At 45.4% G+C, this 16,044-nt stretch overlaps 1 protein-coding gene across 1 annotated transcript in view; it reads right to left on the reverse strand.

The window, feature by feature from the left end:
• The window catches only part of CRYBG1 (crystallin beta-gamma domain containing 1), a 333,633-nt gene that overhangs the window by 159,349 nt on the left and 158,240 nt on the right, over positions 1–16,044 (reverse strand). The gene's annotated exons all lie outside the window — the stretch shown is intronic.

The raw sequence follows: 16,044 nt of genomic DNA on the forward strand, positions 1-16,044 counted from the left end.
AATTGGTGGTTTCTAATAAAACTAGTCATATGAATGCAGAGAGCACTATGTATAGTCTTCTTTTTTGAGCATCTTGTATACATTGACCTTAGGATGAGCCTGGATGGGGCTGGATTGAGAACCATGAGGATTCTATAGAGGAGAATGCCATTCCTGGTTAAAGCACTCTGACTAAAGGGCAACGAGCATGAGATCTAATTTTCATTTAGTCAAAAGATCAGGTGAGAACATCATAATGAAGGTGGTGGGCATTACACTGTATATGGTGGATTGGATACTGGATTTTTGGAACAATATATAGAGAAGCGTGACTTTTTTTTCACTACATAAAAAAAAGATACGGATGAGATGGATGGACAGTCTATACATTTAATTTGAATTTTTGGGTGTTTCAGCTATGATAAAAACAACATGTACATGAATATGTTATAATGAGAGAATTGACACTTTTTACATGATTTTTTTTTTTTGGCAGTGGCACTATTGTATATTAAGCATTTCAGTGGAATTATTGTGTCACAGTATTATTTATTTCACATCTTTTGTATAAATAGTGCGCAGCACTATTCAAATCTATACTATCTACATGGAGTTTGCATGCGATATAGGAACTTTAGATTGCAAGCTCCTGATGTGAATGCACATTATGTAAAGCAGCACATAAATATACCTATAATAAAACACATACAAATACTTTACTTTCCAGGGCAGCCATCATCGTATTAGAAGCAGGAGCATGTAAATTTCATACAAAATAAATCTTATATTCAGTTTATAGAACAGACACGCACAAAAGAAAGATACAGCTAGTATTATAAAGATGCAACAGAAATGACAGAGTACTAAGCAGACTTTCTTATTTTTGTCCACTAGAACTGCTTAATTGCATTTTATTTTGAAAATGGATTTTAGGAGGTAGGTAGCTCTCAATAAAATGAGTGTTTTCATGTCATTTACAAGAAAACATCCAACATGCTGATAGGTTTTTGGAAAAAAAACAAAAAGCATTTAGCAGGCTCCCCCTCTTATACACAAAGACTATGTGAGCCTAAAATTTGCAGGAAATGTTTACATGATTGCTAGCATTCAGCAATTTTTTTTGTATTGTCATTTTATTGCTACTTTGACATTTTGCTACATACCAGATGCAATGACTTCCCCTAGGGCTCATGCACACTTGCTCAGAGTGCTGTACACTGTCACATGTACTACTGTGCACATTCATCCCCATACACATCAAACCGCTAGGATGTGACATGACATGCACAGTGTTTATCAGCTGCTGGCTGTACATCTGTGACCCTCTTTCCTGACAGTGTACGGCCCGCTGGGTCTGTGTGCATGAGCCCCATAACTAGTTCCTTGATTGTCATGCTAATCCAATGACTTAAGGACTATCTACAGCTGACCATACACAGTTTTTTTTTTGTTCAACCAACTAGCTGAATTAAAAAAAAAAAAAAAAAATCAAACAGATTCCTCCATCCACACAAATGAAGTGGATGGATGAATTCCCCTGCTGGGACATTGTTACAGCAACGGTCACAGCTGTCAGAATACACTGATCAGTGGCTGCAACTGCTGATCAATAAAGATCTTCCTACATGTCCCTTTGACAGAGGTTGATTAAAATGATCGACTTCTGTTGCGTGCGGATGACCACACACTGAATAAATATTGGCCAGTCCCCGCTAAATCAACTAAATTTTGATCAGTGTATAGCCAGCTTGAGTAACAGGCACCCTGTTTCCCAGAAAAATAAGACATAGCGTGATTGTTGGCGATAACTGCAATATAAGCCCTATCGCTCAAGCCCTAGTTAAAGTCCATGTAGGTCTTATTTTCAGGGTAGGGCTTATTTGGGGGGTAGGGCTTATATTGCAGCCATCACCGACAATCACACTAGGTCTTATTTTCGGGGGAAACAGGGTATGCAGATTAGGAGCCCTGATTTTACTTTGACTTCCCTGATTCACACCTAAGCATTGCAGTATCCCGCAGTAAAATGCATGTTTTCTCAAACACCTACAGTAGCCTACAACACATTCATGCTGTAGTACACCACAAATCCAGTGTGCCGTTTTAAGAAAAAAAGACGCAGGTCTGTTTTTTTTTTTTCTCTCCTCTGCCATGTACTAGCAACCCATTTTAAAATAAGCTGCTTTATTGCAACGTACTTTAACAAATGTATGTGCGTCTTGGTGTGCTGCAGTGTGTCATGCCTTAAACTCTACTGTATGGTGTGTTGGGGTGTCCTTCATAATGAATGGTACTGCACCTAGAGCAGGTGCATTTAAGTGCAGTAATGCGCGCATTTTACTATGTATTGTTTCCACACACAAGTGTGAACGGGCCTTTTATCTCTTCTGATAATGCTGAGATAAAATGTATATAACTTTGGTTTTACTGATTACATACTCATAAGTATTACCGGGATTACCCCCTACATGCACTTGGCAGTGGATCTGCTACAAAGGTCTGATTATGCGTTGCTGTATGATCGAATGGCCACCTTCATTTGATTAGACATGGATAAAGGATGCCTCATCAGCTGTTTAAATCAAAGCTTATCAATGAGGCTTGAGTAAGTATTGTGTCATTGTTTTTTCTAAGGTTAAATGTACAAGGAAGCCGGTTTTATTGGTTTGATATTAGTCAGGTGCTTGTTGTAATACTGTCAACAGAGGCCACTGACATGTTAGACGACTTCTTCTTAAAGGGGCAAAATTGTATTTAGATAAGTGTAAATGGTTAATACATTTAGCCCTGGTTCACACTGGAGTGTTTTGACATGCCATCAATGGCACTGTCCTAATCGGTGCAACACCGCATCTGCAACACTGCACTGATTTCAAAAAAGTAGTTTCTGTACTACTTTTTGTGATTTTGGGCTGCGATTTACATGACATCAGAAACCTGCACAGATGTCTCTGAAATCGGGACTGACATGTGGGAGTGAAATCATGCGAGTTCAGCTGAACTGGCATGGCCTTCATTCCCACAGCTCAGTGTGAACCTGGGCTTTAACATAGAATTGCTTTTTTATTCTACATCTTTTCTTTATGTTCTCCACATATTCAAGCAGACCAAGCTGTCCAGCAAAAGTAAGGATTGCAGGAGCTGCTACAACCTTTATCAGAGCCAAGGGTGTATCAGCTGATGCAGCAGCAAATAAAAATGTGAATAATGGGAAAAAAAAGTTAAATCTTACAAGCACCCCCGGAGTGGTATAATTTGTTCCAAACTCGGATACTCAATGATAGGTCATTGCTCTGATCCGTGCATTGGACCAGCATATGTGTAATGTGCATGTGCTTGGAGATTGAGGTAGGTTTGTGCAGCCAGCCACTAGTGGTTTTCATGAGCATTAGTTTGGGCCGAACTTTGACTGTCCACCCCGCCGTACACCCTGCATTCTGCACCCCGATTGGGCAAAGTTTTTCCCAGTCAGGCCACAGTAAAAGCTGGTTGTTAAAAAGCTGGGCCAGGGAGCCAGCCACGGCATCCTTAACAAACGTGGAGTCATCAGCTGTCAATGTGATTCCTCGCTGACAGCTGAATAAAGTTCCGGTGAAACAATTGTAAAAAAAATAGAAACCGTGTGGTATGGATTTTAAAAATATGCCCAAAAAAACAAAACACATGGGGTCTCCCCAAAATCCTTTAAATATACTGCCCGGGGGTCCCCTTTGTCTGCCTGTAAAGTGGCCCATCTGTAGCATGTATAGAACATGCTGCAGCAAAAATGACAATGAAGGGGGGAAAAAAAAAGTCAAATCACATTTAAATTGACTTGCAGGTTCGTGACATCACAAAGAGGGCCGTGCCAGCTGGCCCTGCCCTTACCTATATAAGAACTGTCAAACAACGGAGGAGGCATTCGGCAGTCAATGAAGGCGGAGCATTTTTTTTTTTTTTTTCGGGTGCGACGGGCGGCACAATGGATGGTGAATTTACATTGGAAAACACTGTTTTTTATTTTTTAATGAAAGGGTTTCTCAAAAATGGTCTCTGTTTTTCTTACTTTTTGACTTTTTTTGGTGAATGGGTAGGGGTACATAGTACCCTATACGCATTCACATGGGGGGGGGGGGACAGGATCTGGGGAACCCCTTGTTAAAGGGAGCTTTCAGATTCTGATAAGCCCCCTACCCGCAGACTCCTACAACCATAGCCCAGTGTTGTGGGGAAGAGACCCTTGTTCCCATCAACAACGCTGTTTTTTTTTTTATTTATTTAATTTACAATAGCCGGGTGCTGGCAATTGCAACTGCAAGTCAATTTAAATGCGATTTGACTTGGGGTTTTTTTTCCCCTTCAGAAATGTCATGTCATTTTTGCTGCAGCATGTTCTATACAGTACATCTGGGGTGCCCAACCTTTTGAAGAGCGAGGGCCACTTAAGTGACGCGGGCCACAATGAGCAGAGCAAGCGGATGACAGGTCCGTGCAGAATGGACACACCACAGCCCACTCTACTCTATGGGTCCTCCGATCCACCCTGACGGAAGGGGATTGATCACCTTCTGTTTTTTTTTGTTTTTTTAAGCGAATCAGATTGGAGGTAGGCGGGGGTAAAAGGACACAAATCTGTTTATATCTGCCGTTTCATAGAGGTGAATGGAGGGTTCCATTTAGTTGGACTGATTGTGTGAAAGGGGCCTTTCACACTAATGCAGCTCAGTGCACCTGTGTCTTTCCTGCGGGTTAGCTACACTTTGTCCTAAACTATTATATCCTGCAGGTGTGGTGCACTTTCTGAAAGCTCACCAAACCCACAGGTAATAACAGAAGTCTATGCCTCAGTGCAGGTAACCTGAAGGTGCACTGCACCTGTGGATCAGTTTGAAAGCAGCCCAGTAACCACTGCACAGATATGCCCATATATACACTGCAAGTTTAGTAATAAACTGACCTTTATTAATGGTCTTCCATTCAAGTATCGCCTGCTGTTGCTGTCCCCCGCAGAGTGCATTTGGTATCACTCCGCCTGTGGAAAGAGACGGCCTTAGGGCCGGTTCACACTGGGGGTGATGCGAGGCGACACGACTTGCCTCGCCGCGACCTGACAAGTCGCCCCCGTTCTGTACAATGGAACCGTTCTGAGAGGAGCGACTCGAGTCGCTCCGACTCAGAAAAAAAGGTTCCTGTACTACTTTTTGGCGACCTCGGGGCGACTTGCATTGACTTCTATACAGAAGTCATTTGCAAGTCGCCGCTGAGGTCGCGGCGAGGCAAGTCGGTGTCGCCTCGCATCGCCCCCTGTGTGAACCGGCCCTTATACAGCAAGCATCAGCTTATACAGCTCTGCTCCACAGCTGCTTGCTTTGCCGGCTTCATTAACAACACAGGTACTCTGGGATGGCGGGTCTGCAATCCATGATCCGGGCTTGCCAATCTGCCATCCCACAGAAGGAGGTCGTGGGCCACATCAGAGGGCTCCGCGGGCTACTGGTTGGGCACCCCTGCAGTACATGCTACAGATGGGCCACTTTACAGGCAGACTAAGGGGACCCCCAAGGCAGTATATTTAAAGGATTTTTTTTTATTGTTGCACTCATTAAAATCACTACTCCTAAAAAATAAAAAATAAATAAAAAAAAAACTGTTTTTAAAAAGGTTCTTTTTTTTGCATTGATACATGTCTCCAAGGGCAGTACCCGGACCCCCATACCCCTTTTATGGCAAATTACTTGCATATAATTTTGGGTTACTCTGCCCCTCTTCACCAGCCACCTATCATTGATTTGAACAAGCTGCCTGCACAGAACACTTGTGCATCCTGCCTGTGGCTGAGAATGGCCCTTCGCCATGGTGTACACCCATAAGGACCTTACAGTTTGGTCCTTATGTAAATGTGGAGCAAAATATTAATTGGGCATGAGAAATAATAAAAAAAGGAATTCATATATAGAATGCTATAGCTTTCACTATACTGGCCCTTTATAACCCTAGTATATGTACACTATATGTCATAAAGACTGTTGTATGATCATCAGCTGCTGAAATTATTCCTGACTCTTATAGCGAGTTATGGCCAACAAAATGCAATTCCGGAGCTGTCATTCAAGACAGCTTTAGGTTACAACACAATGGCAGTGATGTCAATTGCTTTAGGCCTTTTTCACTGAAAAGCATAATATTTTTAAAGTAAAAAATAGCTTCCTACCAATTGTAGCAAAACATGTTTACAAAAGTTTACAAATTGGCTATTACAGTGGGGGGAGATGACGTGGATATTACAGTGGGGGGATGTGGATGTGGACCCTAAAGTGGAAGGTCCGCTCATTGGAACCCTCCCCCCCTCCGGTGCCACAATTGGCACCTTTCAGGGGGGAGGGGAGTGCAGATACCTGTATAATCCAGGTATCTGCACCCACTTCTGGGACAAGCTAGCCGCAGATGGGCCCCCCCCCCCCAGTTGTGTTCTGGGAAACACACAGTTCCCAGGACATAGCGGGGACCAGTGGAGACATGCAGCGCGACTCGCACATGCGCAGTAGGGAACCAGGCAGTGAAGGGGCAATGCTTCACTTTCCGATTCCCTGACAGAGGATGGCGGCAGGGGCAGCCGAGAGACGAGCGATTGCTCGTCATCGCTGGACCCTGGGACAGGTAAGTGTCCATTTATTAAAAGTCAGCAGCTGCAGTATTTGTAGCTGCTGACTTTTAATATTTTGTTTTAAAGGTGCAGCTCCTCTTTAACCTCAGCATGTATCAACCAGACTACAAAGTCATCAGAAAAACCATGCAGCACCAGAAGTTGCATTAATGGTAAGAAGTACTTTATTCATCATTGGTTAGCAACAGCATAACAACGTTATTAAAAAGAATTCAGAGGTCATGTCATGTTCGGCAACTTTGCCGTATTTCTTTGTTCTGTGATTTATCCCTTAATAAAGGGCACCTGATTGTTTAATTCAGAGACTTATTGTACTTTAAAAGTGTTGCTCATAAAATGCACACATTTACGTGTATTTAGTTTTAAACATATTGTATGGCTCTCACGGAATTCAATTTAAAAAATATGTGCCGTTCATGGCTCTCTCAGCCAAAAAAGGTTCCCTACTCCTGCTCTAGTGGTACGTAGCGGTATGTCCGACGTACTTAGTCTGGCGGACTTCCCGCCAGACTGTCCGTCGGACTTTCCGAACGGGCTACTTGCCCACACACGGCACTTTTTGAGCGGACTAATACGGCGTACTAAGTCCGCCGTACTATCCGCCCTACTTTTGAAATGAAAGGACTCACCCACACACAGAAGAAGAACGGAAGGCGGCGGCGACAGAAGACCAGGCCACCACCTGTAAAAGAGCTAGAAGAAGGCGCGGTGGCCCGGCAGAAGAACCGAAGAGGGGGACAAGACCCCCGAAGTCGGAAGAAGAGGCAGTCGGCGAGGAAGAAAGCCGGACTCCTCCGCTAGCAAAAGAGCTACAAGAAGATAGCGGAGGAGTCCGGCGAGAAGACCCCCGAAGACGGAAGCTGTGCAATAAAGTATTTTATCTCGTGTGTTGTGTTTTTTTTGTACTTTTATTTTACAGGTGAATGGGTAGGGGTACATTGTACCCCATACTCATTCACATAGGGTGGGGGGCCAGTATCCGGGGCCCCCTTATTAAAGGGGGCTCCCGGATTCCGATAAGCCCCCCGCCCGCAGACCCCGACAACCAACGGCCAGGGTTGTCGGGAAGAGGCCCTTGTCCTCATCAACATGGGGACAAGGTGCTTTGGGGTGGGGGGGGGCGCGCCCCCCCTTCCCCAAGGCACCCCCATGTTGAGGGCACGTGGCCTGGTACGGCTCAGGAGGTGGGGGCGCTCGCTCGCCCCCCCCCCCCCTTCCCTGGCCGGCCGGGTAGCGTGCTCGGACAAGGGTCTGTTGTGGACTTTGGGGGGGACCCCCACGCCGTTTTTTTTCGGAGTTGGGGTTCCCCTTTATGTGCATACCAGGCAGCGGGGCCAGCGACTTCTCCTTCGCGGGCCCCGCCTACCTGGAGACCCGCTCGAAATGAGCGGACTTTTTTCCGGGCGGGAAAAGTCTGCTCATTTCAAAAGTACGGCGGACTGGCATACACACGGCCGGATTGTTCGCCGAAATGCGAGTCCGGCAGGAAGATTGGAGTGCAACACGGCATTCTAAGTCCGCCGTACTTTCGGGTCAAAAAAGTATGCCAGAGGCTACACACGGGGGGATTGTTTGGCGGACTTGAGTTTGCCGGACTTTTCCACCGGATTGTTTGATCGTGTGTACGCGGCATAAGAAGTACACAGAGCATGTTTCAAACAGCACATTGCCCCTATGGGCTATTGAGAAAATCAGGGAGAACAACCCCCTATTTTTAGGACTTTTACGGCACGTACACAATTTCAAGTTTTAAAATATAACAAAACCTATTACACACAAAATATAAAATGTATGTTGAACACAACAAGAGAACATGTATAATAATCAAAGCACAATTAAAAATACATGCAAATGATATCCGTAATAGTAATGACAATCATAGATAGAAGGTCACCCATATGACACGAAGTAGGCCATGATGTTCAAAGACCCTACGCATTTCGGAGCAATCTTGGTCCCCTTCATCAGGGGTGTATAGCGCACAAAGGGCACATTATCTGGTGGAGGGCATAAATGACAAAATGTTAATAGAATAGACACAACTATAGGGGAAGACCAGAGTACATGAAAATATTGTTTCAGATTACTTACATGGAAAATTACAGAGACAGATGCATGTAATGAAGGTAATTAAAAGAAACAAAACACAAGCAAATATCCTGCTGGGAATTCCAGTGCACCAGCATGAGTAGTATACGGCTGGGGAGGCCTCAAGCAAGGGCCCCAAACCCCTGTCCGTTAATGTGGGAAGGACTGTAGGATGCAAGCAAGGGGGCCACTGAGTCGTAGATTGCGAGGGGTCCTAAAAGAGGGAAGAGAAGAATGAGAGGAAAAAAAAAAAAAATGACTGCTGAGAAAGATGGGGTTAATGAGGCAAAGGAAATGGAGAGCAAAAAAAAATAAAACAAAAACCTGTAGCCACTAAAAGAGATAGAATTAGTATAGCATAGGTAAGTAAGAAACAAACAGATTGGAGAGAAAGTTGGAGAAGAAAATACCTAAAAGCCCAAACACCTCAAGAGCAACAGCACCGTCCGTCCAGCAGCATCCAGAGATGATCGTGGAATGCCAACAGACGGACGGACGGGCTGTATAAAGACCAGACCCTCCAAACATCTGATCCAAGGAATTAGATACAGCTGATGGAGGGAGGAGGAAGGGTGGCTCCCAAGCCGAAAAAAAAAAAAAAAAAACCTGTAGCCACTAAAAGAAATAGAGCTACTAAAGCATAGGCAAGTTTTTTTTTTCACTCTTTTTGCAGTATTATATGAGGTGACACCGTAATTTCACTTTAAATATCCCTGTTAAGGTATCTGTACATCCATACTATTCCCCCGTGTGGCTGGATGCTGCGATCAGGGATCACCCGCCACGCCAAGCCACCGGATGTCTTCACCCATGGCGGCTTATGGAGAATAGGCGGCGTCTGGCTTGTACAGCGGCCGCCCTCCATCTTGCAACCCCAGCCGACATGCGCTGTCTGGCTGGGGAAGCTTGGCATGTCGGTGGGTGGAGGGGGCAGAGCCCCGCCCTGACGTCAGCTCTCTGCAAACGTTCTCACTACTCGGGGGGGGGGGGGGGGGGGGCGTTTCGGCTTGGGAGCCACCCTTCCTCCTCCCTCTATCAGTTGTATCTAATTCCTTGGATCAGCTGACTGGAGGGTCTGGTCTTTATACAGCCCGTCCGTCTGTCTGTCGGCATTCCACAATCATCTCTGGATGCTGCTGGACGGACGGTGCTGTTGCTCTTGAGGTGTTTGGGCTTTTAGGTATTTTCTTCTCTAACTTGCCCTCCATTCTGTTTGTTTCTTACTTACCAATGCTATACTAGTTCTATCTCTTTTAGTGGCTACAGTTTTTTTTTGCTCTCCATTTCCTTTGCCTCATTAACCCCATCTTTCTCAGCAGTCATATTTTTTTTTTTTCCTCTCTCATTTTTCTCTTCCCTCTTTTAGGACCCCTCGCCATCTACGCCTCAGTGGCCCCCTCGCTTGCATCGTACAGCCCTTTCCACATTAACAGACAGGAGTTTGGGGCCCTTGCTTTAGGCCTCCCCAGCCGTATACTACTCATGCTGGTGCACTGGAACTCCCAGCAGGATATTTGCTCGTGTTTTGTTTCTTTTAATTACCTTCATTACATGCATCTGTCTCTGTAATTTTCCATGCAAGTAATCCGAAACAGTATTTTCATGTACTTTGGTCTTCCCCTATAGTTGTGTCTATTCTATTAACATTTTGTTATTTATGCCCTCCACCAGATAATGTGCCCCTTTTGCTCTATACACCCCTGATGGAGACCAAGATGGCTCCGAAACGTGTAGAGGCTTTGAGCATCGTGGCCTACTTCGTGTCATAAGGGTGACCTATGATTGTCATTACTATTACGGATATCATTTGCATGTATTTTTAATTGTGCTTTATTATACTCTTATTTATTATGTTTCTCTTGTCATGTTCAACATACATTTGTATTTTGTGTGTAATAAATTTTGTTATATTTTAAAATTTGAAATTGTGTACGTGCTGTAAAAGTCCTAAAAATAGGGGGTTGTTCTCCCCAATTTGCTGTTAATACAGGATGTGGCACAACACTACCGCACACAAATGCTGAGTCATCATTTGATTTGATCTAGGGCAGGGGTCTCAAACTGTCGGCCCTCCAGCTGTTGCAAAACTACAAGTCCCATCATGCCTCAGCCCGTGGGAGTCATGCTTGTAACTGTCAGCCTTGCAATGCCTCATGGGACGTGTAGTTTAGCAACAGCTGGAGGGCCACCAGTTTGAGACCCCTAATCTAGGGGCTATTGAGAGAACACCAGACAGCCAGATCTTTTTATAAAGAGAAACTGCAAACAAATTAAGCCTTACCATTCCTGCTGCAGGACTCTAAACATAAGAGTCCAATCTTCAACCATCACGGCAAGCCTTGTCATAAATAAAAGACCTTCAGGGACTGGGTCCCCCTTAATGTGGGGTCCGCTCCCCTGGAACCGTATAGCACCCTGCAGGAAAACACCTTGGTCAGAACAAACACTGCACAGGGTTCGATTATGCAGGGTCCAGTGCCGTAAGGCCGCATTACAGGCAAACCTCAAGGAATCTTCTCTCCTTCCAATGAGGCTCAGGTACCATCCATTTTGGCTGACAGCTTTTTTGAATGGATCTGAATGAAGCCCTTGATTCTAAATAGAACTGTCCAGACTTCCAAGTATGCTCCAAGAACACATGTATCACATCAGTGACCATTTCACCATACAAACACTGGCGAAATTGCTGCTATCAGTCTATCCAATGAGGACCGGAGACAGTAGCTGGAGCTTCTGTTCTCGTACCCGTCGCTGAAACGATCTGGCTCAGATAAGAAAGTGCTGCAGTACAAAAGGTTTTAACCTTAATGCATAGAATGCATTAAGGTAAAAAAACGTGAGGGTTTACAACCCCTTTAATATATTAATACGGCCTTACACCACTTCCTAGGATTCAGGATTTCTAAAACTGGGCTAAAAACACTTTAACCACTTGCTTACTGGGCACTTAAACCCCCCTCAGTCCCAGACCAATTTTCAGCTTTCAGCGCTGATGCACTTTGAATGACAATTGCGCGGGCATACAACACTGTACCCAAATGAAATTTTTATCATTTTTTTCCCACAAATAGAGCTTTCTTTTGGTGGTATTTAGTTACAGCTCGGAGTTTTATTTTTTGCTAAACAAACAAAAAAAGATGCAAAAAAAAAAAAAATCATGTTTTAATAGTTTGTTATAAAATTTTGCAAACGGGTCATTTTTCTCCTTCATTGAAGTGCGCTGATAAGGCGGCACTGATAGGCTGCATTGGTGGGCACTGATGGGCTGCATTGGTGGGCACTGATAGGCTGCATTGGTGGGCACTGATAGGCTGCACTGGTGGGCACTGATAGGCATAGTTAAGGCGGCACTAATAGGCACAGATAAGGCGGCACCGATGGGCACAGATAAGGCGGCACTGATGGGCAAAGATGGGCACAGATAAGATGGCACGGATAAGTGGCACGGATGGGTGGCACGGATGGGCACTGATAGGTACCACAGATAGATGGGACTGATGGGCACTGATAGGTGGCTCTGATAGGTGGCACTGCTGGGCACTGATGGGCGGCACTGCTGGGCACTGATGGGCGGCACTGCTGGGCACTGATGGGCGGCACTGGGGTGCAGCACCTTTGAGGCAGATTAGGTGGCACTGTGGGTGGCACTGTGGGGTGGCACTGTGGGCACTATGGGCACAGACGGGGGGCACTTACTTTTACTTTTAGTTATACTTCAGGATGGCACTGCGGGAGGCAGGTGGGCACTGGCAGGTGGCATGTGGTGCCTTGCATTGCTGGCCGTGATCGGGACTGATGTCCCGATCACGGCCGCCGGTGATCGGCTTTTTTTTTTTCTCCTCGCGCTGTCAGCGCGAGGAGGAATAATAGCCGATTACCGGCTCCGTTCTATCACATGATCAGCTGTCATTGGCTGACAGCTGATCACGTGATAGGGGGTCGGGATCGACCCCTTGCACGGATCGGTGATCAGGCGAGTCTCATAGACTCGCCGATCACAGAGCGCGCCGCGCGCGCCCCTCAGGGGGCGCGCAGGCCGCTCGTAACCGGGACGACGTCAATAGACGTAGTCCCGGAAATCTAGGTCCGCGCTAATGCCGTCATTCGGCAATAGCGCGGTACCCAAGTGGTTAAAGAAACCAGTGTAGAAAGAGTTGTGTAGGCTGCCACTGCCAATTCCTTATCTCCATACACTATATTACCAAAAGTATTGGGACACCTGCCAGTTTACATAAACTTTAATGGCATCCCAGTCTTAGTCCATAGGGTTCACAATTGAGTTGGCCCACCCTTTACAGATATAACAGCTTCAACTCTTCTGGGAAGGCTGTGCACAAGGTTGAGGCGTGTATCTATGGGAATGTTTGACCATTCTTCCAGAAGAGCATTTGTGAAGTCAGGCACTGATGTGGAGAAGAAGTTGTTCTACCGGGTTGAGGTCAGGACTCTCTCAAGTTCCTCCACCCCAAACTTTCTAATCCATGTTTTTTTTATGGACCTTGCTTTGTACATTGGTCAAAATAATTTGGTGGAGAGGGGGTTATGGTGTGGGGTTGTTTTTCAGAGGTTGGGCTTGGCCCCTTAGTTCCAGTGAAGGAAGCTCTTAAGGTATCAGCAAACCAAGACATTTTGGACAATTTCATGATCCCAACTTTGCGGTTACAGTTTGGGTATTGCTCTCCCTGTTCCAAAATGACTGCGCACCAGTGCACAAACAAGGTACATAAAGACATAGATGAGAGAATTTGGGGTGGAGAAACTTGAAAGGACTGCACAGAGCCCTGACCTCAACCCGATATTCATCCCAAAGGAGACTGTGAGCCAGGCCTTGTCAACCAACATCAGTGCCTGACCTCTCAAATGCACTTCTGGAAGTATGATCAAACATTCCTATAGACAGACAACTAAACCCTGTGGACAGCCTTCCCAGAAGAGTTGAAGCTGTTATAGCTGCAAAGGGTGGGCCAACTCAATATTAAACCCTACGGACCAAGACTGGGATGGCAGTAAAATTCATGCGCATGTAAAAGGCAGGTGTCCCAATACTTTTGGTGATATAGTGTACTTGTTATAGGTTGTTGACTGCAACAAACAAAGTTACTGGATCACCAAGACAGCCAAGAACTTAGCATTATGAGGAGAAAATCATAAAAGGCAATCTACATATTTAGTACATCGGTACAGGATACTTTTTAAAGTGACAAAAGAATTCTATTCACGTATTTATCCGTAACTTTAAAAGAGTACCTTTTGATTCTCTTAGCCTTTTCCAAATCTCCAAATTCCATTTTTTTGCTGCTGTGATCTGACTTCATGATAGAGGGTGGCTAAGTTCGTTCTTCATGGTCCCTACGCATGTAGGAACATAGCCACCCTCCCTTTCTTGCTCCCAAGATGGACTAGGGACTTGAGGTGGGCACAGAGCAGTGCACATGACTGCAACTAATAGAAGTGAAAGGGATGGGTTTTGGAACTCACAGAAGATCTTACATGGAGACAGAAAAACAAATGTTTAATGGAAAATAGATTACAGGGCTATAAAGATGTGTATGGATTATTTTTGGAGACTAAGGATATTGTTTAGTCTCCCTTCAGGTCCTCCTTACAGATGCACAAGAAATAAATAGATATGGCAGTTCCCAGGTTTCCCAAAAAAAAAAAATAAAAACACACATTACCTGAAGTATACATGGCATGTGCTGTCCTGCCCTGCTGCCGCCTCCCTTTCCTTACACTTGATAGTCATTTCTAGTTGTCTTAATCAGTTGTTTTTAACCATGGACCCCTAAATGATTCATGTATGGGCTTCAGGGGGGTCTATGGTGGTCATATAAAACAATAACATTTACATTCAACCTACAGCTCCCCAACTGCTAAGAGGCTCTTGACTCATTGTTGGGTCATGTTTACCATTAAAATTTATATATCATCATTCTCTGCAGAACTGCCATCCTGTGCCACTCAATAATGGCAGGTTCGAATTCTAATTTTCTAGTAGAAGTAGTAGTTGAATTTGCACAAAATTATTTTATTTATTTTTTGTAATGAGTGGACATTACTTTTTGCATGAAAATTAGTGCATTTTTTGTTAAGATCATTTAAGTTTGGTTCGGGAAAAGTTATTGAGTCTGATTTATGGCATTATATTATAATTTTTTCTTTTATTAGTAATGGCGGTGATCTGCAGTTTTTATCATGACTGCGACATTGTGGCAGACAGATTGGACACTTTTGACAGTATTTTAGGACCGCTGACATTTATACAGCGATCAGTGCTATAAAAATGCAGATTACTGTGTAAATGTCACTGGCAGCGAAGGGGTTAAATACTAGAGGGTGATCAAGGGGTTAAGTGTGTTCCCTCAGCGTGTTCTAACTGTAGGGGGAATGGGCTCACTAGAACATGATAGCGATCACTGGGAGCAGTAGATCCCTGTCATGTTGTTAGGCAGAACAGGGAAATCACCCTGTTCTGCCTCCCCGTGCCACGATCGCGGGCCACCAGCAGACATGGAGTCTGTGGGACCCGCGGTTACGCGAGTCCGCTAGCCACTGATGGAGTGATGTATAGGTATGTCGTTTTGTGCACCTGTGCCACTCTGCCGACGTATATAGACGTGAGCCGGTCAGCAAGTGGTTAATAAAAAAAACAGACACACAATATAGAACAGGGGTAGGCAACCTTAACCACTTGCCGCCCGCCCTATAACAGAAACATGGCGGCAAAGTGGTTTCCAAATCCTGACCGGATGTCATATGACGTGATCAGGATTTTGAGCCGCTGCGCGCCCCCGGGGGCGTGCATCGCAGTGATCGTTGTTGCGGGGTGTCAGTCTGACACCCCGCAACTACGATCTCGGTAAAGAGTCTCCGACGGAGACTCTTTACCACGTGATCAGCCGTGTCCAATCACGGCTGATCACAGTGTAAATAGGAAGAGCCGGTGATTGGCTTTTCCTCACTCATGTCTGTCAGACCCAAGTAGAGGAGAGCCGATCGGCAGCTCCTCTGACAGGGGGGGCCTGTGCTGATCGATTATCAGCGCAGCCCCCCCCCCCCCCGAGGATGCCCACACTGGACCACCAGGGACGCCACCAGGGATGCCCAGCACAAGGTATGCCACCCTAGACCACCAGGGATTCCAGTCAGTGCCCACAATGGATGCCAATCAGTGCCCACAATGGGCATCACTGATTGGCATGCATTGTTTGGCACTGATTGGCATCCATTAGTACAGTATAATACAATGCTGCCTATCAGTGCCCATTTGTGCCGCCCATCAGTGCCCATTTGTGCCGCCCATCAGTGCCCATTTGTGCCGCCCATCAGTGCCC

Source organism: Lithobates pipiens, unplaced genomic scaffold (genome assembly GCF_037356315.1).
Source record: "Lithobates pipiens isolate NorthernLeopardFrog02 unplaced genomic scaffold, aLitPip1_a1.2 Scaffold_18, whole genome shotgun sequence".
Lineage (NCBI taxonomy): Eukaryota > Metazoa > Chordata > Amphibia > Anura > Ranidae > Lithobates > Lithobates pipiens.